The sequence below is a fragment of the Felis catus genome, chromosome B1 (genome assembly GCF_018350175.1).
Source record: "Felis catus isolate Fca126 chromosome B1, F.catus_Fca126_mat1.0, whole genome shotgun sequence".
NCBI lineage: Eukaryota > Metazoa > Chordata > Mammalia > Carnivora > Felidae > Felis > Felis catus.
In genome coordinates this window covers 22,301,033-22,325,878 of record NC_058371.1, presented here as the reverse complement: position 1 = coordinate 22,325,878, position 24,846 = coordinate 22,301,033, and the positions used below count along the sequence as shown (strand labels likewise).

Here is a 24,846-nt window from a genome sequence, read left to right as displayed (position 1 = left end):
TGAGCATTTTCATTTTTTCTAGTTGGGGACTGTTAAGAATAGGCAGTTACTAAGGGTCTCATATATGTCTCCTGGTAACATTTGCCCAGAGTAGGTAGCTAGAAGATAGAGCGGAAATGCAGGGCGATAGTGTATAGGCATCTCCACATTTACAGAAGAATGACAAATTGTCTTCCTAAGGGTTTATCATGTTTTATTCCTATTAGCAATGCTCAGTTTTAGCCTCTGTTTTAAGAGTATGTGAATGCTTGATGATGACAGATCTTTTTAAAGCCAATCTCTTGTTTACAGTAACTATATGGTTCTAATTTGCATTCTACCAACCTCTGCTCTTCTCAAGGATAAAGGTAGCATCTGAGTCAACGAAGCCACTGTCATTTTTTAGTCTTCACCTCATTCAATGCATAACATTTGATATACTTAATCTTTTTGCCTTTAAAAAAAACATTTTATTTTATTTTTTTAAGTAATCTCTACACCCAAAATGGGGCTCAAACTCACACTCAGATCTAGATCATGCTTTACCGACTGGACCAGCCAGGTTCTCCTCTTTTGCCCCTTTTGACACACTGCCTTCACAGGATATCATACAGCTAACTTCCCTCCTGCCTTTTGGTTATTCCTATTTTGTACTCATTGGCTACTTCCTTCTCATGTGTTAACCTCTCAGTTCTGTATAATCCTGGACTCAGTTACTGATCTTTTTTTTTTTTTTTTTTTTACCTAGGCTTACTCCCCAGGTGATTTCATCCAATTTCATTGCTTCAAACATCATACACAACCTGAAAAGTCCTACACTTATGCCCCAGCCCTTGTGTCCCTTGAAATTCAGGCCCACAAATCCAATAGTAGTCAAACTGATGTGTCTCCGTGAACGTCTAACAGCCATCTTTGATTCACAAAACCTGAGCTCCAGATATTGCCTAATCCCTTCCTGAACCAGCTTCCCTCTCAACCAGCCACATTTTATTTAATGATGACTCAATTCTTTCTATATCGATGTTAAACCTTATGTCACCCTTGACTCTTCCTTTTCCCTCAAAAGCCTCATCCATTTTTTTTTTCTTTTTGGTAAGATTTTTTCAATTTTTATTTTTAAGTGATCTCTACACCCAGTGCAGGGCTCAAACCCATGACCCAGGATCAAGAGTTTCACGTTCCACTGACTGAGCCAGCCAGGTGCCCCAAAAGACTCATCCATTCTATCGGTGAATCCTGTCTCTCTGTTCATTGCTGAGATAGGTTCCCACCTGGTCTTCCCACTTTCTGTCCCAGCCTCAGGAGAGTATCCCTGACACCACAGCGCTGGGGACTCTGTTTAAATGTAAGTCTTGATGTGTCACTTCTCCAATGTCTTCTTGTCTCAGAGTAAAAGACAAATCTTGCACGGTGACTCAATGGACTGCTGGCCTTGTGCACGTTCTGTGCTGTGTGTCTGATCTTGCTTTTTACTCTCCCCTCCGTTCAGCCACAGTAGCCACTTTTCTGTTGGTGGAAGACAGCAGACACACTCGCTTTTCAGGGACTGTGTATGTGAACTTTCTTCCGACCGCGATACTCGTCTCCAACAGCCACAAGGTTGTTCTCTTCTTTCCTTCAGCTCTTCACTCAAAAGCCACTTGCTAAGTGAGACCCTTCCCCAGTCTCCACTGTCATTTCATACTACTCTTGGATTCTCTGCTTTTCTCATTAACACTTATCACCGGATAAAACATTCTGTGTCTTACTCACCTAGTTAGTGTCGGTCTCCCGTCAAGGGGACGCAAGCTCCACGTGAAGACAGGCTTTCTCCATTTTGTTCGGTGTTGTGTTCCCATTACATGGAAGATGGCCTGGAACACAGCAGACAACTAATTAACATTTGTTGACTGTATTAGTGAAATTAGCTCCTCTTAATTCTGCATTCTTTATTGTCAGGCTGTTTTCTGCTCCAACTGAGATCCAAGATTTCTCCAGAGTTGCACACACTGGCTCACGTGCCACTTTCCCAGCCCCGTGTCCCTCTGCAGCTCACTCCCACCTAGCCTCTATCCTCACTGTTCACCTAAATGCCTCTTGTCAATGTTAGCTACATACCGCCAATCCCTATTCAAACATTCCAGTCGTCCTTACTTGTAATTTTACAATATTTCACAGAGTTATAACACTTCTGCCACATCTGTTGACTTCTGTGACACCACATGCTCCAGGAATTCATCAACACTTCTGGCCTTCTTTTCTTGTCTCCTCTATGAGTTCATTCTTTATCTGATGTCTCTATTTCAAGTTTCCCAAGCCCCTGTCTTTCATGATTTTCTCTTCATATTCCCCCAGCATGTGATTTATCATCCATTTCAATAGCACTAAAGTCCGTCCATATGATTAAATACACTTTCATCTGCAGGTCATAAACTCCTTGGAAATGAAAGAATGGAATGTACTTCAGCTCTCCTGGTTTTTTTTTTTTTTATTTATTTATTAAAAAAAATTTTTTTTTCAACGTTTATTTATTTTTTTGGACAGAGAGAAACAGAGCATGAACGGGGGAGGGGCAGAGAGAGAGGGAGACACAGAATCGGAAACAGGCTCCAGGCTCTGAGCCATCAGCCCAGAGCCTGACGCGGGGCTCGAACTCACGGACCGCGAGATTGTGACCTGGCTGAAGTCGGACGCTTAACCGACTGCGCCACCCAGGCGCCCCTCAGCTCTCCTGGTTTTAACAGCACCATACTTGTTTCAGTCTCCCCACGGTGGTTACCATTATTCTGTAATATCACTAGTCATGGGAGTTGAGTGTGACCTTGGTAGAAGGTACCAAATTTTCTAGGGAAGAGAATGAAGCTATATTGTTTCGTTAGTTGTACCTTTTGGTCCTACAGAGAATAAGAGTAAATGCTGAATGTTGAGTCACATTATGAAAAATGTCCAATGGAAATATGAATATGTCTGAAAAAATGTCTCTGTACAGTTTAGGTACTGGAATACGATTTGAGACAAGACATTGGATACGCTCCTTTTGTATCATGGATTTTTTTTAAATTTTTTAATTTATTTTTTAATTTTTTAATTTTATTTTTCATTTTTTAAAATTTACATCCAAATTAGTTAGCATATGGTGCAACAATGATTTCAGGAGTAGATTCCTTAATGCCCCTTACCCATTTAGCCCATCCCCCCTCCCACACCCCTTCCAGTAACCCTCAGTTTGTTCTCCATATTTATGAGTCTCTTCTGTTTTGCACGCTCCCTGTTTTTATATTATTTTTGTTTCCCTTCCCTTATGTTCATCTGTTTTGTCTCTTAAAGTCCTCATGGATTTTTTTTTCTAAAGAGCATGCATTTATTCAAAGATGGGTCTCTACTTTTTTACTTACTCAACACTATGTTATGAATTGCTACAAAAATACATATTTTCATCTCCTTTTATTATCTGAAAGGCATTTAATTATTTATTTTATTCTCAGATTTAACTTATATCCTATTTGTCACCATTCCTCAGAGAAATGTATCATGTCTCTTTCTATTAAACTCTTTATTTTACCAAGATGTGAAGCAGTTTACAAAACTAATGTCTTCAAAATTCTGGAAAATTAAGAAGAGGTAGGAAGATTCTGAAAATCTCTACAGAGGCTCAAAAATAGTTGCTTTTCTCATAGGTAATTTCAATAAGGCTGTCTTTTCACTTTATTGGGTTTTTTTCTGTCACGAAGCCACAAAACAACAGAAAAAATGGAAAAAGCTCAGTATGTATATGATTAAACATGAAATCAATGTGACACCTTTATTAAATTTAAGTTCAATTTTCCCAAATAGGTACATGAGAATTCTAGAAACTTTCCTTCATCCTTACTGCATATGTGCTGTTCTTTATATCCTGATGGAAGCCATAATCTAAGCAAAAGTCAAGCATTTCTTTACTCCAATTACAAATAGATGGCTTGTATTTTTTGGTAGGTAATGTGTTTTGTGTAAAGTGTAAAGGGGTATTATGCTAATATCGGCATAAGTGTATAAATATTATACACTTTTATAAAGTATAAAGTGGTATTACACGACTATCAGCACGTTTAGCTTATAACACAATATTTCTGGAAGCTTAATTCCAAGGAAAGGTGGGCCAGTGGAATGGAACCAAAAAGAAATACCACTTTGTTGTGATCATTGAAGAACTGGTCTCCACCAGTGCATAATGTGTTGCCATGACTTACACAGTCTCAGCCACAAGGGATATGGGTGAATGGGGCAAAGAGAAAGAGAGATCCAGGCAAGAAAAGGCATGAAGAAATTGGTCCTGCAGAAGGACTTGGCTCTTTGGTACAGTCATTCATTAGGGTACAATGTCCAATGGCTCTCACCCAATAGATGTGATTTTATGGAAGAATTCTGCTGTGTAACAAATGGAAACCAGGAAGTCCTTCAGTTGCTCTCATTCTTAGAGACATATAACCAGAAGGAAGATCTCCAAAGACCTCCTCCAAAGACAAATGAAATATGAAACAAACTATGAGCCCAAATTGGATTCGGTGGTGGTCAGCAACAAGGAGGCTAGACAGCTAAGATGGACTGATCACAAATGCTGCTCCAACACAAACACTGACCCCTGGCCAATGGCCAGATGTAGGGACTAACCTGAGAGTCCACATTACAGGAAGGCGCTAGAAGAAGGATAACGTCCTGCCATGATTCTCCTTCAAAGACTTCTGACTTGAAGTACCCTGACTTCCAGCACAAGTGGACACAAAACTTTTCTGAAAGAGAACATTTCCAATACAGCTATTCGCTGCTCACAAAGATTGAAAACAAGCAAACATGAGCTCGCAAGTTTCGCCAGGAACATGGGGAGGCCAGCCTCCAAGAGTGAGCATCAGCACAAACACTGAACAACAGACCAGGCCCACAAAGGAATTTTGAGGATGAAAGTGTCAGAGAATAAATACCTGCTGTGTAGAATAATTATGTATAAAAATGTAAGGTAGCATATGAGGTAGCAGTTAGATTATAAAGGAAGAACAGGCATATATGAAAAGAATAAAAAAGTCCCGATGAAAACTGCAGTGGTCGAAATTTAAAAAAAGCTTCCATAGCTAGATTCAACAGAAGATGAGACACAGCTGAATAGAGAATGACCAAACAGAAAGAATTATCTGAAGAAATTAAGCAGAATTCAGTAGGAGTGGGATTGGGCAGGAAAGTGGAAATTGCCAATAGACACTGGAAATAAAATGTCTAATATACTCCTTATTGGAGTTTTAAGAGAAAGGCAATATCAAAGGGAAAATGGATGAGAATTTTCCAAAACCAGCTAACTTTCTCTTAATCATATTATTGGAACTATTTTTATTTCAAGTCTGAAACATAAATCTATTGGGTGAAACACACACACGCACACACACACACACACACACACACATAGAAATTTAAAGGATTATTAATCAATCTAGGCATGGGAATATTCTTTTTATCTCAAAAAATTACTTATTCAAAGTATGAAAATCAATACATAAGTAGTTTAAAACGTAAGTGATGGTGAGTAAGGACGATTAGAGTGAATGTTTTAAATAATATTTTATATTAATCTTAATAGAAATGATTCTGTGTGAAGTATTATCTAACATTCCACTTATTACTATAAAAAAAGGTATATATCAGAGTAAAATTGCTGGAATGACCCACTTTGTCCATGAGACAGCAGTCATCTTATTCACCAAAAATGCTCTCTGTATTTTATAATCTCTGTGTTACTGGACTTTATCCTTCCACATAAATATCCACATTTGACTCAAATATCACATTTGCTACCAAAATGTTCGATGCTGTCAGCAACGCTGGGATTTTTAGGCAAAACTGGAAACTCTGCTACATTCCGATGTATCTTAAAGCGACTCTCCATTCAAATTCATTCACATCTGGTTCACTGTTCGTTTCCAGCAAAATAAATCAGAATAATGTAAGCTCAGAATATTTTAGCCATGTGCTTTCTCAAAGCAAAGATACATTAGCTGCTAAGTAATTTGATATAACTCCTGTTGAAGATTTTGATGATCACACATAGTTTGTAATAATACTGTAACTTCTACAAGATGTCAATTATTGCTGATGTGACCACCATAACATTCATTTAATGAGTACAGCATTCTGAGGTAGAGCTGAGCTAACGATATTAAAAGTGAGCCTGAGCATAAAGATACATAGAGAGCAAATACATACAAAAACTTTGTGCCTACACTTGAAGGAAAATTAGTTAATAACACTTAAAATATATCACTTAGAGAAACTTCCGGTGCTTAGGGTTCTCCTTCGGATATCTGAAAGATAGAGGGCTACATGTTTCAAATAAAGCAGTGAAATAGCTGACGATTACTATATGCCAGGAAATATTGTAAGCATATTAAATGTATTAACTTATTTGAATCTTAAACAAGGTTATGAAAAAACTATTACTATCATATGCATTTTAAAGAGGAGAAAATCTAGGTACGGAAAAAAAAGAAAACATTTGCTTCCATTAGTAATTTCATTTGTATTTCTAACAACTCAAAAGGTTATTTAGGTCTCTGCGCATAATTCTGTCCTTCATGCCGACCAATATTTTTTTATGTCTCCAGGAGAGATAGTTATGTGCACTAATTACAAATTTCCTTATCATTCCTCTCTCACCTTTTATGGTTTTTGTTTATTTATTTATTTATTTATTTATTTATTTATTTATTTATTAATGAGGGAGAAAATGGCATGACATGATTCTGGCAATGTCCTTAGCTCAGTATCTTCCTTCAAAAAGTAAACACTCCATTATATGTCTGTGTTGACGACGATTGATGATGACGATTTTGGCACAAATAAGGATAACCCAGAAGTTTTTCAGCTCTGAGCCGTGTCGTAAAAGTTTTTTTAAGTTCCAGGTAGATTCCCTACAAATGAATTCCTGGAACACAGCCCTTCTATTAGCAGTAAAGTCACTTTTTTATTCCTGTGAAATACAGAACTCGTGCTAAGGTGTGGAGGATAGACGACAAAAGGAAGCATCACCAGCTGCTGTACTGCAGGTACGATGACATTACTTTAGACAAGGTGGGCAAAGGGAGCCCCAGAAGGCGATAAGGCAAGGCACAATGTCAGCTGCCATAAGAACTCACATCTAACAGGAGCAAACAGAACAGCACAGCCCACAGGCCTCATAGAGCTTGGTGGTTTACTGTGGTGGGTAAATCTTGGAAGGGAAGAAAAAGAAAGGACACTCTAAGTACTAGTTTGACAAGGCAGCAAAATCAGTCATCATTTGTTTGCAACTGGACACGACTGCCTGTCATCCTTGGCTGGCCTGTTAACCAGACCTGCACACAGTGACAGCAATATCCTCTATAGTATGCAGTCTGAAAACAAAGGACAGAGGTACATATATGATTTCTTCTACCTGTATCCCCATCGCTTTGGACTTTTTACAAAACATTATTAAATTCCACAACATTCTTCAAGTGCTCGAGAGACAAGGGTACCACTACAAGCCCGTGTGACACTGGAAAGATACGCTTCCTGATTATATGAGAACAGAGTGTAATGACAGACAAGACACTAGCTGCTTTAGGCAGAATACGAGTTATATTTGGAATTATAATAAGACTGTGGCCACATTCATCTCCTGGTATAAGATGACATCTCACTTTACCCAAAGTTTTTGTTGTGCTTGTGAACAACTGTTGAAATCAACTTATTTCTATGCAAATGCAAAATCACATCTTGACGGTTTCTCCTTGACCTTGGAAATAGTATCTCTGCTAAATTTAAGTCCACATAAGTAAGGAGACTAAAATGCAAAGACAGTGACGGAGGAGAAGTGATGGAATCTGCTTGATTTTTCAAAGCATCATGCTATAGATGAATCCCTAAATCACGGTGATGGTTAAGTTACCAGCAGCAGCCAACAAACATCCAATGTCATCTACTTGTTCTGTGACAAATTTTATAAGACAGGAGAAAACAAAATTAAATGATCTGGGTAATGTGACAATAACGCCTATTCATTTTCTGACTTGTCTTCTTCAATGGGAAATGTCTTCATTTGTATGATAAAGAAGGTGCCCCCTTTCCTCTGACTGGAGGGTTTGGCCAATTCCCTGCTCAAGTGCTTTTAACTATTGATTAATTGGCAATTGGACAAAATTATTTCTTCCATTGCACTCTAGGCTCTCTATATTCAATTTAGGATGAATTGCCTGCAAAACAAATAAAACATTAGTTGAAAGTAACAGAAAAGTGCTTTATGTTGTATAAAAGGTTTTTTTCTCTGTAAATGTAACAACCACATTGATAATAAAAAGGAAACACAAAGGCTTGCGCAATTTGTCTTGCAATGGTCTATTCAAAATTCCATGGAAAGCCAGATGAAAAAGATGTCTACAGCTTAAGGCTGTGGGAGGCACCGGCATGTTTCATTATGACATTTGCTGGCAGCTCATCGGTTGTGCTGAGGAAGTGATGGCCTCCCAGCAAGCCAAACGCATTTCTTGCCTTTTCTGGCCATTTGGATCTCCAGCCTCTGGCCACACATCTCTCTTTTCCTAACATTGATATACTAATAATTCTTCACATTTTTATGACAGCTGGAGACTAACAAAACTGAAATACAATTCCTTAAGATGTGTTTGATTACTAACGGTTGCTTAAAACATCACTGGAAACAGTTGATCGGAAACATAATATAATTAGAGCGTGTTTTGTTTTCAATTTTTTTTTTCAATTAGGAATTAGTTATATGTTAATGATTATATTTAGTTTAGGAAAAGTCATGGAAGCAGATGTTTACAGTCTACTGACATTAGGCAGTAAACTATACATAACTGTGGGCTAATAACTCTACGATTTAATTCTTAAATTGTGAAATGAGTATTTTTACTTAAATTGTCACAGCACTTCCCTCCATTTATGTAAAAAATAGCCCTGTACGATTTTTCTTTTTATTTTTTTCAAGATGAAACCAAATATATTACCTATTAGGATGAGTTAGAAATGTTAAGGTAAATGATTGAATTTACAATTGCAATACGAATTAAACAATTTAAAAAAAGTGATGACAAGATTGCAAGATATATTCTAGAAAAAATAAGAAAAGTCCCAAAACTTATTCATAGAGGGATTGAAATATTAGCGAGGGATTCCACGTACTTGAAGAGAGTAAATATTACAAAGGTACCACATTTATAATACTTTCCTAATTAGATTAGAAATGAAACATCTTGGTGTATAATTGTTTTTTTTTAAACTTTATGAAGTAACCATAAAGTTATCTGGAAGAGTAAGAATCAGAAACCATTCAGAAATATTTTTTTTTAATTTTTTTTTCAACGTTTATTTATTTATAGGACAGAGAGAGACAGAGCACGAACGGGGGAGGGGCAGAGAGAGAGGGAGACACAGAATCGGAAACAGGCTCCAGGCTCTGAGCCATCAGCCCAGCCCAGAGCCTGACGCGGGGCTCGAACTCCCGAACCGCGAGATCGTGACCTGGCTGAAGTCGGATGCTTAACCGACTGCGCCACCCAGGCGCCCCCAGAAATATTTTTAAGGTAAAAAATAATGAAAGAAGACTTGCCTTACCTGATATTATTTACTCTGTAATAGACAAAAAAATAAAAAATAAGGAATTAGAAGAGAAACTCTAAGAACTACTTAAGGGCAAGAATTTGGTATATGTTAGAACACGTAAAATCAAGGACAAAAAGAATGAATGATTTATATTTCAGAAAAACTCAAATCAAGCAGAGCGACACAGAAAGACGAAAACAATAATTATAATCCTACCACCAGGAAATAATCACTCCAACATGTTGAGAATACCATAAAATAAAATCATAATACATTTATTCTTTTTAAAACCACGTTGTAATCAAGTATTTCCAAGGCAAAATAAATTTCTACAATATCATTTGTAATACCTGCATAGTATTTTATAGGAAGGAAATAGTTTAACCCATCAATATTTTTTTTTTGTACTTTCAAGGAACTGAAAATTATATAACTAAAAAAGAAATCTTTGGGGAGTATTTTTATAGTTTAACAATGCTTTAACAATTTCTTACTATGCATTTAGATCTACAGATGCTTCATCAAATATTATTAAGATTTTTTATTCTTTTTCCACATTACCAAATGGAAAAGTTGGGCTAAGAATTTTCCAGAAGCCTAATCCTTAAAATGGGTATTGTCATTATTACTTGCATTTGCCAATGCTATACTTGTAATGGTACTTTATTTCTCTTCTATGTATCTTATAACCTAATTCAGTTGAAAATATTTCGTATATTCTTAGTCATTTGTATGAAATAGATTTTCCAAGACCTATAATTTTAGTTGGGAATTTGCCTTTTTCATCATGGACATCAAAATGTTTGATACGTAGTAAACCTCTACTGTGTATGTTACAAATTCTTTTCTTGTGTGTGTTTAGGACTAATACTTCTGATTATGAAGAGTATTTTCTCTTCAAAATATCCCAGCCACATAGAGGTCCCATATGTTCTGAATGTGTTTATTTATTTCATCCTATGTTTTACTTTCTTACACAAAATTTTAATATTCTATAGGCCTCACTTAGAACATTTTTTTAAAAAAAATATCACGGAATTAATTCCTCAAAATTGTAATTTTTCAGAAAAATAATTCAGAAAAGAATTAGGTAAGAGGGTCCAACAGAAGGAACATGCCTGTGGCGAACACATACTTGCTCTCAGAGAGCTATGGGGGCAATTGTACTTACTAACAACTGGAGCTCCTAACTGAACTATAAAATAGGCCTGAGTTTTACCCGAAATTTTTTGGACAGGGCACCTAATGAGCCAGAAGGAACCATACTCTTTGTAGCCAATACACGGCTGATTTAGAGACCCAGAGGTCATACATTTGTGACTTGGTCTTTTATCCAGAATAAATAGTCAAGTTTGTTCTACTATGTACTCTATTTACCTTCAGCATATCTTACTAGCTACCAAGTTACTCCTTGTATATAATATCTGTCATGGATCTTGTCTATGTTCACATTCTAGTTATTTCCTTGCCGTTTTAGTATTTATTTACTATATTTAGCATTTTGTATAAATCCTGGTTTGTTTTCATGTTTTCTCTAATAGAATCACATTTCCTCGACGAATGCAGAAAACTCACATTAGTCACACGAGACAAAAAGGAAGACGACTGACACTCATTACAATTCAGTATTTGTCATGTCCAAAGTACTGTATTAAGCACATGGCATCTGCTAACTCAGATCTTTCCTACCAGGACCATGGGAGGACGATAAGAGATTCGCAAAATATAGAAGAAGCATTATGCTCAAAGAATGTAGGTAATTTGTTCATTGTCATGTAGCTGTCATATTCTGGAGCCTGGATATGATCCAAATCTCTCTGGCATCAAAGTACATATAAGCCACTGCCTGAAACAGTAGTCATTGGATAGGAAATCATTCTCTTTTCTCACCTGGAATAAAACATAGTGTTTTTCCAGGTCCTGCAGAGAACATTTAATCTATTTATAATTGTTTTATTATATTCCACGGGTAAAAATCTCCCTCTCTCTCTCTCCCCCTCTTTCTTCATAAAGATATTACTTAACTGCATATATCTGTTTAAGTCTTTTCCTAGGTATTTAGTTTTTTGTGACTATACTTATAAGTGGTGCTGTTTTAAAAATGTATTGATATTTTCAGCTCTTGGTTTCCAGTCAAACCATAACAAAGATTAATCAGAAATTAGAAATGTGTGTTTGTAATACTCTTTGCCATGTTCTGAGAAATTCTCGTGTGAAATATACTTTGAATTTAAACTCTCCTTAATTAGCTGCAAACTGTAAGTTCAGTGAAGGGGTAAAGACTATTCCCTTCTGACTATTAAATTCTATTAAGTATTATACGCGAATTACATTTAAATTAGGCAACATTTGGTAAAATGTTTCTCTTAACATTTTAACTGCCACCATCAAAATGTAATGGCAATTGACGATGGTATCCTTTCAACTCTAGTTGAGCTTTACAATGGCGGCACTTCTAATGAAATGTGTGACCAGTAGGGTTGTCACTGTATCAGGTATCATACAAATTCTCAACAAAACAGAACTCATATACCCTTCACTTACATAGAAAACTAAAAAGTAAGAATGATAAAGTTTGATTTTATTACATGGTAAATGGAAAATGGGTAACAAACATTTTTATTTATTTATAAAAAAAGCAATTTCTGATTTATTGGTAGTTTTTCTCATAGCTCCCTTTCAAAGTAGCCTTGCTGGGAGAAGACAGGGAACTTAACTATCCATCATTGGCTCTGGCAATACATAACTTAGTCATTGGGATGCACGATGATCCAGATTTCTCCCAAGGCATAAGCTATAATGTGGTAGTAAATTAGTTAGTTTTGGAAGAGTTAAAATAAACTCTTTCGAAGGCCAGAGCACCAAGGGTATACTGGTGCAGAGTTATTAAGTGACAATTACATGCATGAAAAATCAAACTCAATTATTAATTTGGAAAACATTTTGAGGCAAGTTGAGCCTAATTTTCTAAGTAGGTACCTATCAATTAGCAAAAAGTAAGTTGACATCTTTCAAATATTTCATGTATTTTCTATAAGGTAGATGTTAACCTATTTAGAGCTAAACTAAATTATGAAATTCTATATTATATGAAAATGGATTCTAACACTTCATTTTCATGAAGCTATTTCTGAGACAGTACAGATTAGAACATCCTAAGCGCAGTGTATGAGTTTGATTATTCTTACACATTTGAAAAACTGTTGGCAGAGTTAAATGTATTTTCTAGCATGATGGTTCTAAGGAACATGAGAACAACACTTGATTAATTGAATGTTCAACTTAATGGTGAAGGGCATTTCTAATTGCATAACATTGAGAACACTTAAAATAGTTCACAAAGAAGAGATCTTAGCCCGTGAACAAATTTAAGTGTCTGGTCAACAGCAGGTTGCCTCTTCTTTACAATTATTCAGAGAGAAAGAAGGAATCTGATGGGATATGTGATCTCCTATATTTAGGTTCCTAATTTTACAAAAAATTCCTAGGTCCTAGGGAATCACAAAGCAGAAATGACTATTACTGTATATAATTTCATATATTCAGTTGTTCTCCCAATTCTCACTTATGTTTAAAGCATTTATAATTAAATCAATCCCAAATAGTTCCAAGTTAAAAAAACAATTAACAAAATATTTAGTGCTTTTGACAAGTGTTGGAAAGAGATTCCAGTTGTACAGAATAATTGCTTTGGTTGGTTTAACCAAAATCTGTAATTCCTCAAATTGGTTTTCAACATAATTCAATTGTATGGGATGTAAACAAGATGTTATAATGGGGCACCTGGGTGCGTTGGTGGGTTAAAATGTCCAACTCTTGATTTCAGTTCAGGTCATGATTTCACAGTTCGTGAGCCCACCTCAGGCTCTGTGCTGACAATGCAGAGCCTGCTTGGGATTCTCTCGCTCTCCCTCTCTCTCTGCCCTTCCCTTGTTCATGCTGTCTCTCTCAAAATAAACTTAAAAAAAAAAAAACTTACTTGATAGTCACATAATAAACAAATGAAACTAGCTTTTACAAAAATAAAAATTATTTTTGTTATAGATGCACCCAAAAAACAAATGAAGAAACAAAGCCAGTAATCTTTTCTCTCTCCGTTCTTTTCTCTACCTTTCACTGTTTTCAAACATCTTTTGACATTTTATTGGTTGTGGGGCACTTTTCTTTTTTTTTTTTTAATGTTTATTCATTTTTGAGAGACAGAGAGAGACAGAGCATGAGCGGGGAAGGGGCAGAGAGAGGGAGACACAGAATCTGAAACAGGCTTCAGGCTCTGAGCTGTCAGCACAGAGCCTGATGCGGGGCTCAAACTCACAAACTGCGAGATCCTGACCTGAGCAGAAGTCAGACGCTCAATCGACTGAGCTACCCAAGAGCTCCAAGGTGCGAGAAACTTTTCAAGTAAAGGTACAACCAGTTAGTTGGTGGTTAAAATTTAATTACTACGGGATTTTTTTTCCATATCCATACCCTTTTGTGAACATATTGATCTGGGGACACATGTTATTCCTTGCCTTCTTCAAGCTTTAGGACATTGTGATTTAAAGTACTCTTGAGGGTGCCTGGGGGCTTAGTCTGTTAAGCACTTGGTTTGGCCTCAGGTCATGATCTCAGGGTTTGTGGGTTTGAGCTCATGTTGGGCTCCATGCTGCCAGTGCAGAGCCTGCCTGGGTATTCTCTCTTTCCCTGTCTCTCTGCCCCCCTCCCTCCCCGCTCATGCTCTGTCTCTCTCCCTCCCTTTCCCCCCTCCCCTCAAAATAAACAAATAAAACTTTAAAAAAATTCACTTGAATTAAGTCTCCTTATTGCAAGATTATTTCCTCTGCTGCAATGTCAAGAATCTATTTTGGTACTCAAAGAAAAGAATATTATTGGGGCACCTGGGTGGCTCGGTCAGTTAAGCGGCCAACTTAGGCTCAAGTCATGATCTCAAGGCTCAAGTTTGAGCCCCGCATCAGGCTCTGTGCTGACAGCTCAGAGCCTGCAGCCTGCTTCAGACTCTGTGTCTCCCTCTCTCTCTCTGCCCCTCCCCAGCTTGTGCTTTCTCTCTCTCAATAATAAATAAACAAAAAAAATTAAAAAAAATATTATTAATTATCAGAATGTTTCAACGCAAAGGTCTATTTTGGTGGAAGGACCAGAGCACAAAAAGAAAAACCAGGAATTAAAATAAATCCATTAACATATCAGTGTTACTAGATTCAACATTTATTGAGAGAAACTGAAGTGCTTAGGTGTGGGATAAGGAAAAATAAAATACCTAAAAGCAAAAACATTATTAGTGGGGAAATATTTCTGTTCCCTTTCTGTGTATGTGTATTAACTATTAAACTGATCTGATTGAATAGTCACAAAGCACGATTTTTACAGAAGTTGCCACTGGTGTCTCCTCAAGATTTACAGGATATAAAAGACTCCCTTATTACTTATTTTATGAATTATCGTTGTTAAGGGGGGTTTAAAAGTATTGGTAAAGGAAAAAATATGTAGGTTTTTGAGTCTATGAAAGGAGCTTATCAAATTTCATCATCTCTTCTATAGCTGTTATAATTTGAGAGTTTTCCAAATGATTTTACACTGAGAGAAAATTTTTCTGATGAACCAGAGAAGAAACAGATTGAATGTCCCTAAGTTATACAGATTTTTTTTTTTTCTCACCAATTTGGACTGAAGCTTCGGACCCGTCTGAGTTACCAGCCAGACTTCATGTTTCTCAGATACATCTTTGGTCACCCATTATGTTACTCTTACACTTCTTGGGAGGAAGTTACTTCATGCAAGAAATCTTTTATCAAACACTTTTTTCTTAAAAAAAAAAATAACAAAGACTAAATATAAATAACTATAGTTCCATTTTTTTCCCTTTTCAGTAATACCAACGAAAATCAGAAACATGCTTTAATGAAAAGTAACAAGTGACTTATAGAGGAGGAGGAAAGGGGGAAGCAAATATGGTCCAGCTGCCAGGGACTTCATGATAAATGGCTTTCAAGTGTTTCAATAACACCTTCTCTGAGTCTGAAAGGGGGAAATATAAGTGGATATGAAAATGTATACTATGTCTGCTCATAACATATTGATACTTTAGGTGGGAGTATGAGAAGTATATTATTTGATAATCTTACTTTTTTGAAAACAATTTTTTTTTAATGTTTATTTATTTTTGAGACAGAGAGAGACAGAGCATGAGCAGGGGAGGGTCAGAGAGAGAGGGAGACACAGAATCTGAAGCAGGCTCCAGGCTCCAAGCTGTCAGCACAGAGCCCGATGTGGGGCTCAAACTCACGGACCGTGAGATCATGACCTGAGCCGAAGTCGGACCCTTAACTGACTGAGCCACCCAGGCGCCCCGATAATCTTACTATTTTGAATGGAGTAAATGACTTTGAGAATATAGAGGGTGATGATGGAATGTGAGGAGACTATGCATAATAATTAGACTAACATTTCAACAGATATTTGTAAGGAAATCCATTTCAAATAAAAGAATAGTAAACTGTCATATCTATTTTCTGTGTATTAAAACATCCATAAGCTTTTACATATTTCCTTGTGAAAAGGAAAACCATACAGACCATATATTTTTTTCCAAGCATGATCCTCTTTCACCCCCATAAAAATAATAAAAGTGGACTCCACCACACAAAATTAAAAACATCATATTGTTTAAAAAATTTTAAGCATTATAAAAATACCTAATACATTATACACAGAATTCTAACAGAAAAAATTAGAGATGTATGAACCAAAATATTAAAATTGATTGTTCAGGGTGAGGGCATTATAAATGAGTTTTCTCTAGTAATTCTGCAATGAAAATACATTGGCAGAAATAGATCATATTCTTAATGTATTTAATTAAACACATACTAGTATCCATAAGCCTGGATACAAGAATGAACACAAAAGCAATTTGTTTACATAGTCCTTGCCTTAAAGATTTTGATGGACAGAGGAACAAACAGAGTTGATCTTTGGTCATTTTCCTAAGTGGGTAGGTCTACAAAACAATCTGAAAATCCTTTGGATAAGGTTTTATTCATAATGATGAAACATGACTACAATAAGAATTAAGAACATTGCAGTTTCCCTTTCTCAGGTTTTAAGTCCAAATGCAGACTTAAGATTATTAATATGCACAGAAATATTCATCCATGACATTGCTTATGTCCTTTGCAAGAAAAAAAAGATGAAAGTTATCAAAAGTTCTTTCTGTAGTGGTAAAGCTCGGTTACAAATAAAAGCTCTCGTCTAAGGAGAAAAACGAAACCAACTTAGAATACATGTATTTTTAAGTAACATTTTTCTTTTCAAACAAAAATATTTATTGTTAATAACTTAGGAAATTAAGAAAACCAATAAAATTATCATTTCATTCCACTAAACAAAGATGATAAAGTATGCTAAAATACTTTGCAGTTTTTCTTCTATGAACACATATATTTTTGAGAACTTGTATATTAAAAATAGCATCATGCTGAACAGATTTTCATGGAGTTTTATTCATTTAAAACACAACTTCAACTCAAATGTTTTCAAATTATTTTCATTACTTCACTTTATACATTAGTGAATCAGCCCATCATAATTTATTTAGCCTACCCATTTTTGTTGAATGTTTGGTTTTCTGATGATTCCTATTTAAAAATACCGTGTTACCAACCTCATTTTAACAAAATCTTTGCACGTAGTTTTATAGAGAAAGTTCCAAAAAGTGGAACCACTGGCTGAAGGCTCACATGAATATGGAGGCTTTTCATATTAGCATTTTTTAAAGCCAAAGTAAGAGAGTGTGGATTGAAACAGACTACTTACAGTCAGATCAGAAACAAGATCATGTTACCTTGTCTCCACTCAGAAAATTGCAAGACTGAGAGGCTGAATAATGATCTGTGTTTTAAAGGACAAGAAGCTTGTCATCTGATGAATACAGACAAAGAAGCAATTCTGATCACAAAAATAAATAATAGGGCTAGATTTTAAAAAAGCAAATTTTTAATAGAATAACACAGAAGAGTCTCTAACACACGATCAAGGAGGAATAGTCATGGTCAGCTATTTGTAGCTGACATGAATGGTAGAAAATGTTCAGAGGAATTACAATGATCAAGGTGAAGGGAGTTTGGCTGAAAGGAAAATATCTGAGAGTAAAAATATGATAATTTTTAAAATTCTGGAACTATAATGGCTTCTTATTATGTCAAATCTTTAATTCTTATTATTTTTGCCATGCTGAGCTGTGTTCGAAATGGATTACAAATCCACAATTATACTGCACTCATGAGAATATATATGAGTAAAACCAAAAATAGATCCTTGATAACCATAAAATTTCTCATTTACAAAATATCATATTTTTCTTGAAAAATGTGAAGCCATTGTAAATCCTGACTATTAAAGGGAACTTTCTCCTCGAGAACTTTAATTAGTTTTGAGAGCAAAATGTCTGCTCCTTGGTTAAGGAAAAAAACAACAACAACAAAAAGGCTTGCATTATCTTTTTTTTTTTTTTTTAAGTCACAAATCCTTTACGTAATATGTTGTCCGGGACTCATTAATTCTATTGTTCTCCTTGTTGTTAGTGCTCATTACTTTGCTCGTTTGAAATCAGAACAGGTTAGAAAGGTTGAAAACTTTTTCTTTTTTTTTAATCTGTGTCCTGAAAATAAACAGCCTATGAGATAAAGCCGAACACCTGAGCATTTGATGTATTACATCTCAGCAGTATCTGACAACTCTTACTCCCTGGCGATGCAATTTTTTTCTAATAATTTAGTCTCAGTCTATTAAAAGGCAATTACAGATAATGCACACAGGCAAGTGGTGAAGGATGCCCAGAACACCTTTCGTAGAGAGGTTACCAAAACACAACACGCCAAAAAGATCATGGCATTGATTTAAAAAAAAAATTTTCAAAAAAGACTTATATAGATTTTTAAAGGACTAAATCAAACAAAAAAGAAAGGGTTTCCTCTTTGCCACTTGGGACAACATGTTTTTAAAACCGTAAGGTAAATAGCTTGTTTGTTTTCATAGCTAGTCGTTGCTTTACCATAACTAAATGCTCATTTTTTATTGCAGTGTGCATTTTTGAAAAATTAACATATCTGAGGACACTGATGTGATTTTATAGCTGTCCTTCACTTTGGGTGGCTTCGTGAATGACTGCTGCAGGGAGGGGCACGGTCACGACAGCAGCCAGCATCGAGTATTTAAACTGTTGTGTCACCTTCAACAAAACAAAGAAGCCTTTTGGGACATCCTGAGTATATTTAGCTGAAACTATCACTGTGTTGACTCAGTAACCTCAACTTAGCTCTCTCTAGAGACTTCAAATACACTAACAATCACCCTCAAATGGCAGGGATTGTGTGTAGCAAATGAGAAATGCGCTCATTCCAGAAGTCCTTTTTTGGTATCTTATTGCATATACAAGGCATAGGTGCTCTGCTCGCTATGTTGACCAGAGAGCTATAGTGTATGGAATCACGATGTGCAACATGCCCTGATCTCTGTAAAAATTAAGGTATACACCTTGTTGTCTCATTCCTTGCACCCCCCAAAAGGCGTTGCCTAAGTTGGGATGTGTTTCTGAGTTTAATGGTTTCTGGAATGACTTCAGAAAGATCACAAGCCTCTCTTCCGGACTTAGTGTAGATTGGATTTGGAAGCAAACGAGTAGCAAATTTCTTGGAATAGTTGGGGTACATGATTTTTTAAAGGGCATTCTCCTTGCGAGAAACAGACGTTGTGATACCGGTGTAGGAGAGCTTGCTGGGATTCAGATGACCTGGCCTCCTGCCGCCTCTACAGTCACCCATTCATTCTTCCCATTAAAATGAAGAGGCCAGAGAGAGGGTCTCTAAGGAACACCTTCTGCACTTGTAACAAGACATCAAACAACCTCTCTGTCATGGCAACAATAGGAAAAATACAAGCCGAATGTGCAACAGCGTAGTAGAAATACATTTGACTGTTACATCAACTAGCTGTGTCACCCACGGTTAGTCACAAAAGTTCTCTGTGGCTCAGTCTGCTCACCTGTGAAATAAAGAGATCGAAGTACAGCAGTGATTTTCAAATGTTTTTCTGCATAACCTTTTTGCCCACAGGAAAACCACATAGAGAAATCTGCATATAAAATACAACAGGGAATTCAGATTCTGTGTCTCCCTCTCTCTGTGACCCTCCCCCATTCATGCTCTGTCTCTCTCTGTCTCAAAAATAAATAAATGTTAAAAAAAAATTTAAAAAAATACAACAGGGAAACTGCTTAGGAAGAAGGGGGATTGGGATTGACAGGGCTGGAGCTGTATCCACATAGCTTCCATCTTGCTCTGTTCTTAAACCCATGAATGTATGTGGAATGCCATTAGATTACATCCTCTTCATGAGAATGACACTGAGGTAAATCTGCCACTCCACGGTTCTCTCCTCCACTCTGTCCACTCCTACCCTCCAACACAAACACTTTTGCACTAAGATACTTGAAACGGGATTACTCCCGGGGTCTTAACTAGTAATGTCTACACATAGCAATGGAATTATCCAATGTATAGCAGAAAGCTCCAAGAATATCTAATGGCAAGAACTAAAGATATTTGAAAATAACCAAACTTCACATAACTTCAGGGAGGGAGACTTCAACATTGGAGATGTGTAACGGTATGAACTCTACCTTGTCTGAAGGAAGAGTATTAAAAAGGGATGTTGGGGATCATTCAGTAAGGTGTTTCCCAGAGAACACTCTTCGGGGAGATATTTGTGGCTACATGTTAGGAAATAATATATGTCTCCCCTATTAGCTGCAGATATGTAGGATTAGATAAACTTAAAATTGTCTCCTTACTCTTTTCACATATGTTTCAATATGCGAATATTCCAAATAAAACTCCAAGAGAGGTCATATAGTTTCCAGAATTTTCAAACATACTTTGGGGAATGCAGAGATTTAAAGAAGGGGAGCTTATTTTGCGCTGGGTGAGGGCAGTGTAGACATAGATCAACTTCTTCAATGCATCTAGAAGGTGATGGCTCTGGAAGGACTCTCTTGGACTTATGTATGTAAAACAAATATATAAACGTAGAATAACATAAAAATGCCTCCACTCCCCTTCCCGCACTTCTATGGTAAATCTGACCTAGTCCTGCCACGCAAAATGCTTTCCTGGTATCACAGGTAACAACATTCACGGACTAACACTCTGGTCATCCTTCCAATTGAGAGAAAACTTCACTGTGGACCACCTAATAAAAAGGGATTTGTAGTTCAGCAAAAAATGTGACCCATAACACAGATTATAATTAGATGGCCAGTGAATGTAGCAACATCAACACTAATTTAAAATGGTATTACAGAAATTCACTGCAATGTGGTTGGGGGTAGAAAAAGGTTTTTGAAGTGCTTACTTAGAAGCTCATTTAATCTATAATTCCCTTAAATAAGATGGCTGTAACATCTTACAACCAAGTTAAAGGTAGCTCCCTTGAGCAACTGCAGAGAACTGACTATTTAGCTCTTTTAACTCCCCTCAGACTATAGTGTCCCAATATGTCCCTTTATTTTTTATTCCAACAAAACGTTATTTGTATTGGACTTACGTGTCACGGTACTCATTTTGCTAAGCCTCAAATCCAACAATCTAGGGATACACTTCAGCAATCCATTCCACCTCAAAAGGGAACTCAGCTGTCACCAGCAATGGGAGGGCCTGGGTCAAGCTCTTCTGTGTATATTTAGATCCATATTTGTACTTGTACAAACACAGGTCATTTCCTTTATCTTTTTTTTTTTCCTTTGCAGAAATGACAGCATACCCTGAATACTCATATACAACCTTAAAAAAACCCCCAAGATTTATGGATCTTTCCACATCTGAATTTATACATCTATGAAATGGTTTTCATGGCTGTGCTGTGTGAGAGTGATTCTTTTAGACTAAATGCTAAAATGAGCTCAGTGGCTTAGAACACAGATGTTTGTTTTTCTATCATAGGTTGGTAGGTCAGCTGTAAGTTGGCACAGCTCCGATTCAGGCCCCAGAGTGCTGCCTATCAGGCTCAGATCTACTCCAAGTCTCCTATGTCCCAGGACCCAGGCTAAAAAAGCAAGAGCTGCCTGGGGTGAGTTCTTTGCAAAGTACCGAGTGCAGGTCCCAAGAAGGGCAATCAGGAGCATTCAATGCATCCTAAAGCCTTGTCTCAGCCCAGACAAAGCTGCTGCCACTAGCATTGCTCTGGACAAAGCATTTTATAGGGTGAAAACCAGAGTCAATAAGACTGGAGGTATAATCTCCACAAGGACATGCTAGAGGCAGAAAGAGGCAGAACAGTGGACAGTCATCTATCATTGTAGATGGGGGTCAGTGTTGTGATAACTTTCTGTTTCCTGTTATATCTTTCAAATCTTTAAAAGATAAGGAAACCACAGACTTAACATTGAACTAATAAACTTTTGCATCCACTCTATTGAGTGACAATTCAACTAAGCGACAGCAACAACACAGCACATAAACACAGCTCAAAACCTAAATTAAAGCTATCCAGGCATTGAGAACTCTTCTGACTTAGTATAAGCCAAATCATGAATTGGGGAGAATAAAATTTTATTTTATTTTTTTAATGTTTTATTTATTTTTGAGACAGAGGGAGACAGAGCATGAGCAGGGGAGGGGCAGAGGGAGAGGGAGACACAGAATCCGAAGCAGGCTCCAGGCTCTGAGCTGTCAGCACAGAGCCCGAGGTGGGGCTTGAACTCACAAACCTCGAGATCATGACCTGAGCCGAAGTCGGCCGCTTAACCGACTGAGCCACCCAGGCACCCCAGAATAAAATTTTAAATTTTAAGTTTCTTGGAAGTTTAACTCATAAGGGCTAATATTAGAATCAAATTGGAGGGTTTTTAAAATATTTGAACTTTGATTCCTTTGGACTTTAAATTGTGGAACAGCACTGATCTTTGTAATTATTTTGCTAATTACTGCTGCATGCGCTGTTTTTATCTCATGTTATTCCTATTAAATATATCATAAACCTGGATGTGTTAAACCCAATCTGAGAGTTTCTAATGAAATAATTTTATTTTACAAAATGATTTTCGGTGATTATATGAGATTTAACAATAAATTAGACTGTACGTATGACTGTGCCTAATCTTTCCTCTCCTGTTAGTCCTTTCCTAATCTTTACTGATTTGTTGATTTTTTTCTTTCTGTGATCTTCTTCTCTCTTCTTGGGACTTGATGATATCTTTGTTTTGCCCTCATACTATAATGTTGGCTTCACAGGAGGTAAGATTGTGTGATTTATGGATATTTTCCTTCCCAAGCTTGAAAGCATTGCTTTCATGCTTGGTAATTTCCTCTCTTGCCATTGAGTAGTCTAATTCTCTTTTCTTTCTCTTTTTTTTAAAATCTTGAGTTTCACTGTAATTTGTCTGGTGTGGTCCTTTTTCCTTCCATCCTTCTCAGTTCTAACTACGCCCTTTTAATCTGAAGATTTGATCTCTTCCCCTTAGATTTTTGTCCACACTTTGTTTTTATAGTTATTTTTTAATCCTTGGTTCTGTGTTTCACACCAATCTCTTAGCTAAATACTCCAGGTCAAGAAGTCCCACTGTGGAGTTTATTTTCTTAAAAGAGCATAAGTCTGACTTTTTCTAATGATACCTGGATATACTATTAACGCACTTACTTCTGGTACCCTGTTCTCTGGCACTGATTTTGCTTAAATGGTAAATGCATGTTTGATGAGCTCTTGGTCATGCATGAGAAACTTCATGTTCTTGAATGAGGATGAAAATTCCACTCTCAGCAGGGGGTGTACAATGCGCTGTTGAACCACCTGCGATGGTCCCTTGTCTTCTCCATGTAAGATTTCCTCATCTTCATTCCTTTTCCTTCAGGAAATTTCTATCTACTTGAGCAGAAGATAGATGAAATCATTCTGGGGGCGTGTGGGTGGCTCAGTCAGTAAGAGCGTCTTACTTTGGCTCAGGTCATGATCTTGCGGTCCCTGAGTTTGAGTCCCGCATTGGGCTCTGTGCTGGCAGCTCGAGCCTGGAGCTTACAGCCTGCTTCGGATTCTGTGTCTCCCTGCCTCTCTGCCCCTCGCCCACTGGCTTGCGCTCTCTCTCTCTCAAGAATAAATAGACATTAAAAAAAATTAAAAAAGAAATTCTGCCTCTTTGGCCTCAGGGTCTAAAGACACTTAATTCTTCCTGGGGAAAGACATCACTTCTGTCAGCTGCCCAATACAAACCTCATCAGGGAATAAAGGACCTGCCGGAGGCCGTGGGGCAGCTCAAGAGATTGCTCAAAAGCCCCCTCTTGCTTTGTGCCTACTAATTCTATACTCGGAATGCTTCCAGAAACGTTCCCACCTTCACCCTAGACTTGTTTATGTGTTGCATCATTTTTTGCTCCACCAGTTGCAAACAGTCTGTTTCCCTTTTTTCAATAAGTCAACATTTATGATTCTTCAAGAGGGTCTTGATTTAGTAGTGTGGATGAGAATTGTTCCATTTAAAATATCTTTGCTGTTATTTCAAAGGCTTTAAGAATGGAAAAGGAGTGGGGCACCGGGGTGGCTCAGTCAGTTAAGTGTCCCACTTCGGCTCAGGGCATGATCTCTCAGTTTATGGGTTCGAGACCCACGTCAGGCTTGTGGCCAGAGCCTGGAGCCTGCCTGGAGCCTGCTTCAGATTCTGTATGCCTCTTTCTCTCCGCCCCTCACCCACTCGCACTCTCTCAAAAATAAACGTTAAACATTTTTTTTTTTAAGAAAAAAAAAAGAATGGGAAAGGAGGCAGATAGAATTTTTCTAGAATGGGACTAGGATTTGAATGGAGTTTCTGAGACTCAATTCTTATTTCCCAGAGTGTATTTTCTTCTACATCTGTCCACATTATTCACAAATGACTGCCTAACCACCAGCACTCACTCAAGCACTCTATTCTTCTCACTGAATAAGCTTAGGTGTGTTTGTGTGAATATCTAGTTCCATATTAAAACAGCGAGCGAGTAAAAGGGAGGCAAATTTTTAGCAAAAACATCTAGCTTGTTGCACTGCAGTACTTTCTTTTTTTGACTGAATTTTTCCTTCATTGAATTATTAAATTAGTATATCTAGCAAATGTGAATTAGTAAGCATCACATAATTGCCACCTATGAAACCAATATGTCATTCAAGAACTAACGCCACCAATTATGGATTGGCATGTTTTTTCCCACAATCTCATTGTCCTGTCTCCTCCCGTAAGTATGTGAATTTGGGGTTTACTAATTC

General features: G+C 37.0%; 1 long non-coding RNA gene across 4 annotated transcripts in view; it reads right to left on the bottom strand.

Annotated features, from left to right (window-relative positions):
* Nucleotides 1–1,142: 1,142 nt before the first annotated feature.
* The window catches only part of LOC111560024, a 319,103-nt gene continuing 295,399 nt past the window's right edge, over nt 1,143–24,846 (bottom strand). For 3 of the 4 annotated variants that reach the window (XR_006596340.1, XR_006596339.1, XR_006596342.1), the window contains one exon: nt 1,143–1,832. This is a non-coding gene — a long non-coding RNA (uncharacterized LOC111560024). Of the gene's footprint in view, nt 1,833–19,602; nt 19,693–24,846 lie in introns of all 4 variants that reach the window. The other variant, XR_006596337.1, reaches the window with a different exon arrangement.